Source organism: Arachis ipaensis, chromosome B02 (genome assembly GCF_000816755.2).
Source record: "Arachis ipaensis cultivar K30076 chromosome B02, Araip1.1, whole genome shotgun sequence".
NCBI classification, from domain to species: domain Eukaryota; kingdom Viridiplantae; phylum Streptophyta; class Magnoliopsida; order Fabales; family Fabaceae; genus Arachis; species Arachis ipaensis.
The window spans coordinates 7,819,469-7,824,997 of record NC_029786.2 but is presented as its reverse complement, the minus strand read 5'-3'; the positions used below and the strand labels follow the sequence as shown (position 1 = coordinate 7,824,997).

The 5,529-nt window shown below is 34.2% G+C and overlaps 1 long non-coding RNA gene across 16 annotated transcripts; it reads left to right on the top strand.

Annotated features, from left to right (window-relative positions):
• On the top strand, nucleotides 1,155–5,084 carry LOC107624769. 16 transcript variants are annotated; one of them, XR_002357002.1, is made up of 9 exons: nucleotides 1,157–1,435; nucleotides 1,838–1,926; nucleotides 2,030–2,125; nucleotides 2,359–2,447; nucleotides 2,634–2,906; nucleotides 3,245–3,337; nucleotides 4,368–4,471; nucleotides 4,758–4,865; nucleotides 4,958–5,084. It is a non-coding gene; the product is annotated as an uncharacterized LOC107624769 (long non-coding RNA). The 16 variants fall into 16 exon arrangements; XR_002357004.1 differs by having other exon boundaries at nucleotides 1,158–1,435; nucleotides 2,365–2,447; nucleotides 2,681–2,906; XR_002357000.1 differs by having other exon boundaries at nucleotides 1,158–1,435; nucleotides 2,681–2,906.

Below are 5,529 nucleotides of genomic sequence, written 5' to 3'. Positions count from 1 at the left end.
GAGTAAAATTTAGTTTTTATTTGATGCTAAATTTTTTTTCCAAAAAAGTTATGAATAGAAAAGATGATGTAATAGTTGCACAAAAAAAAATATATGCACGGATATTTTTTTTAATTGTTTAAAAAATTTGATTATAATATTAAAAGTTATAAGGATTAGATCAGCTATAAATTTTTAGTATGAAATTTAGTTTTTATTTGATGCATAATTTTTTTCTAGAAAAATTATGAATAGAAAAGATTATGTAATAGTTGTGCAAAAAAAAATATATGAAAGGAAAAAATTTTTAATTGTTAAAAAAATTTGATTATAATATTAAAAGTTATAAGGATTAGATCAGCTATAAATTTTTAGTATGAAATTTAGTTTTTATTTTATGCATAATTTTTTTCTAAAAAAATTATGAATAAAAAAGATTATGTAATAGTTGTGCAAAGAAAAATATATGACAGGAGAAATTTTTTTAAAAAAATAACGATGGTTGGAAAGGCCACGAGGGCCTGTGGGCTGAGGATGCAATATCTTGATATCCCTCTGCTGTAATGAATCGAGCATGCTCCCTGCTGTGTGAGTATATTATAATCTCATGCGTTGCCACGTAGGCCCTCGCCCCAGGCAAAGAGGCCCAACTCTGTACTTAGAGAGATAAGACCAACATTGCCACCTATTCAAGCCCAAATCCAACCAATAATGCTCCCTGCTGTGTGAGTATATTATAATCTCATGCGTTGCCACGTAGGCCCTCGCCCCAGGCAAAGAGGCCCAACTCTCTAACTCTGTACTTAGAGAGATAAGACCAACATTGCCACCTATTCAAGCCCAAATCCAACCAATAATGCTCCCTGCTGTGTGAGTATATTATAATCTCATGCGTTGCCACGTAGGCCCTCGCCCCAGGCAAAGAGGCGAATGCTCCCTGCTGTGTGAGTATATTATAATCTCATGCGTTGCCACGTAGGCCCTCGCCCCAGGCAAAGAGGCCCAACTCTGTACTTAGAGAGATAAGACCAACATTGCCACCTATTCAAGCCCAAATCCAACCAATAATGCTCCCTGCTGTGTGAGTATATTATAATCTCATGCGTTGCCACGTAGGCCCTCGCCCCAGGCAAAGAGGCCCAACTCTGTACTTAGGTCACAAGCTCGTGTTACCAGGCTCGGCAAACGTTACTCTTCTCATAAACAATTTAAAGGTTTATGATCTGACATACGTAACCGATGTGAGACTTTACTCCCACCATCGCTGCTCCCACCATAAACCCCTAACCCTCTTCTCGTCGGTGACTCTGACTTCCCTCGCAAGTCCTCCGTGGATTCTCCCTCCGTCTCTGCAAACCCGTGACCTCTTCCGCCGCCATTGGTCGAAAGAAATCCGCTGCCACCACTGGTTTTCTTTTACTCCGTCAGGTGCCACCACTGTTCCTTGTCTTGACAGGTAAATCTCCTTAATTCAGAATTGCTTTCAATTTTTTATTTCACCATTCTAAATCTGATCCTTCTTTGTTGAAATTATTTTCTATCGCACTGCATCGTCATCCACTCACATTGGCGTTCCTATCACTCCCAGCACTTTCACTCTTTTTCATTGTGTTCTTTCTCTGTTATATTAGTTTATAGGTCTCTCTGGTAATTGAAAAGGAAAAAAAAAGTCAATAATTAACTTGATTCTATATTTTCCTCTCTGTTATCAACTTCATCTCGACTTTCCTCTCTGCAAATTCTTTTCGCCTTAATTTTGTCTCTATTGCTCCAGTAATTTACAGATTCGGATTCTGTGTTCTTTTAATTTTTATTTCAAATATTGACTCTCCACTAATTTTGAGAAGCTTATTTGCAGGACTTCATTTTCAATTGTGGGGGTTTGTCTGTAGCATTTGTTTTTGTGACTAACTGGGATTGCAACAACGTGTCTCTGATCTTCAGCAGGTAACTGAGCTGTTGGTTTTCAAGTCTTTAGTTGGGACTTTGTTATCTATTTCATTAAGAGATTTTCGAGTCTTTAATGTTAGATTCAATTCTTCTCATACAGAGTTCAGAAATTGAGAACACAATTTGCACGTTTTTATGTTATCATCACGCTCCCAGCTAAACAGCAAATCGATTCATTTATTCAGTCATACTTCAAGTGAGTTAAATACGTTGCTTTTATTTTGTTCTGATTGATCATTTGCCATGTACAATTCATCTGGAGGTGAAAACTGAAACTTATTACCAACTTTGATGTGTTGTTCCAATTGACATTTCTTATATTAAAAATAATTACAGTTGTGCGAAGTGCATACAATAATTAGCTTCCAGGACTTAAGAATTAAACTTAAATATTGATTTAATGCATGAACTTTTATTATGGTTATAAAGAAGCAGCAATCGGTGCAAGGAATGAACTTTTACCTTAAAGTGGTTTGGTTACTTCCATTCCAGGCATTGACAATCACGACGCAAATGCGGTAAATCATTTTATTATGAAGCATCTTCTCATTTTAGTTTTCGTGATTTTTCATGCCTAAACCTAACAGTGATAAAGCTCAGGATTCTTGATTATATAGATGTTTAAACTCTGGAGTATCTTCTTTCTCTAACAATAGCTATATCACCTAATATTTGACTTAAATGTGAAATGAAACCATGATAAGCATATGCACATCGCTTGAGTTATTGTCATTCTGGTCGCTCAATTCAGCTTAGTCAAGCTATTGGTTCTGTCCAAGCAATTGCCAAGGCATCAAAAGACCAAATTCTGGAGAATACAGACCTTTCTGCTGAGAAGGCAGAGATGATTTCAAGGTTTCTGAGGGACCCCAAGTTTTACTCTTCTCCCAAGATCACCTGATGGCGCAGTAACAATGGAATCCGGCAGGTTGGGATCTTTTGTTTTCTCCCACAACAACAATAAATAATAATGTAAAGTGAGCATCTCCTTCTAATTCCTTTATCTGGTTAGCTTCACTTAGAATAGTTCTCGTATTCATAGTTTCAAATTAGACCAAGAAATAGATAATGACTTGGAAACCTTCCAGTTAAACAGTATTCAAATCTCATCATACTAATTTAAGTCCTGACAAACAAATTTCCAATCAGGGGAAAATATTTATCAGAGTTGGCCTACCATTAACTTTTGTTATTGAATATCAGGAATTAACATCTCACTGGCAGGACTGTATTTCATGCAATCAACTGATATTTTACATTAACATATTTCAGAAGTCCTTGGAGATTTATTTTTTCAGGCTTTAAAACTTTTCAGGATAAGCTCGATGAGTCAGCACACAAGGTATTAACTGATTATCAAGCTGCTGCAGTGACTCTCTTAGCGCTATTATCAGCTGCACCTGGTGATGTGAGTATTACTTATCATGCTTGCTTGCTTGTTGCATTTTGTTCATCTATTGGCTAAGCTTGATTTTAGAACAAATTATTTATTAGTTATATGCACTTAATGCTAAAATTGTGTTTCTGCCTTTGCCACTATTTGATGTTTATGCTGAACTTATTATTATTGTCATATAGTAACTTAAATTTGATTCTTTATTTGTTTTTCGATTTTATAAATTGTAATTTTTGTTACAATTCTATTTACATTCAATCATTCATAATTTTAGAAGAGAGATAAATTGAAATTCTTTAAAAATATTTGACGTAAAATTAAAACTTTCGTCAAATACTGAAAACATTTAATATGGTTTTGCTTGTTTCCTTTTCTTTTATTCTTTAATCTTCTTTTAAAGTTTTTTTATAAGATAACACGTGTTGGTTTGAGACTTTGAGTGATAGGCTAAAAGAAGTTGTGAAATTTGTGATTTTAATCACCTTGTTCAGTTTTTGCTGAAGTTGTGACTTACACTGAGTTTTTATTGAAATGTTAACACACACACACACATATATTATATTGGCTCACTGATTCTTGCTTGATTCACTTGTGAACTCGATTTTATGTATCAAGATAGTTGATTAAGTAATAATTTTCATTTGATAATTTTTAAGCCATCTGGTCAAATATTTTTATTTTTATGTTTGGATAGTGTTCATAGTTTTATGAATTTTGAAATTTAATTTTGCACGTGGAATTTTAAATATTATAAGAGCGGGGTACCTCACAGATAGGTTTCGGTGATTTGCACTACCTGCGAATAGGGATGGAATTTATATGGAATCTGTTGGGAAAACCCACCAACAGAATCTATATAGCACTTAATGGTAAAATTGTGTTTCTGCCTTTGCCACTATTTGATGTTTATGCTGAACTTATTGGTATTGCCATATAGTAACTTAAATTTGAGTCTTTGTCTGTTTTTCGATTTTATAAATTGTAATTTTTGTTGGCTTGGGTGTTGGTGTTGCTTCTGTCACTGCTCCTGTCTACATTGCAGAAGCATCGCCATCTGAAATAAGAGGATCTTTGGTAAGCACAAATGTGCTTATGATCACTGCTGGACAGTTTCTTTCCTACCTTGTCAACCTTGCTTTTACAGAGGTATCATAATTTACTTACCTGATTCCAAATGAAATGTAAATGCAATTCAAATGCCAAATTATGAAGTTTGTTAATTAGTTATTCAGTTCAGTTAGACAGCTGGCAGCTGAGCTGTTAGAACTGTTAGTTAGTTATTTAACTAACCTGCTGATCATCAGTGTAAAGTCTAACATGTAATTAGTGTGATTTTGCCGTTATCTTTTAATCAATGAGAACCAATCAGTGATGCTATTTTACAAATGCTATGTTTACTTTTGGCTATTAATTCACATTCTTCATTGATCAGGTTCCAGGAACATGGTGATGGATGTTCGGAGTATCAGGTGTGCCAACAGTTGTTCAGTTTGTTTGCATGCTCTTTCTTCTCGAATCCCCAAGATGGCTATTTATAAAGGTACACAATTGCTTTGAGAGTTGTGTCAAAAATGCTACTTTCGAAAGCTACTTATTTAGGAAAGCATCTTGAGATTTTGCTTTCATGTACAGAATAGGAAAAATGAAGCAGTTGATGTGCTTTCTAAGATCTATATATGATCTTGCTCACTTAGAGGATGAAGTTGATTTCGTCACAGCTCAATCGGAGCAAGACCACCAGAAAAGGAATAATGTCAAATTCTGGTTACGAGTCCTTGTCATTTTTTTTTTTTTACCAAAGATACGAAGACTCTACATAAAAGTTAATACCTATATTTTCTTTTACCAAATATATGAAGACTCGAACCCGCAACCTCTTAGATGAGTATGGGGAGATTATGCCATTTGAGCTATTACTCATTGGCTACAAATCCTTGTCAGTTGTCACTATGAAAAAGTAGTTATTCATAAAATTACTAATGAAATATATATTTCATAAGCATGTTTTGATAAATATAATTGCATTCAGTTTTTTACTTCTTCATTTTGTAATACGCAAGCAAATAGGTAAATTGGCAGATGTATTAATTTTTAATTAAAATGCTTAAGTAGTTGAAAATGAAATTTAGTTTTACAGACAAAACATTTTTTTATTCCACAAAATGTCTTTTAAGATCAAACAATATTATATAATCTTAAATATT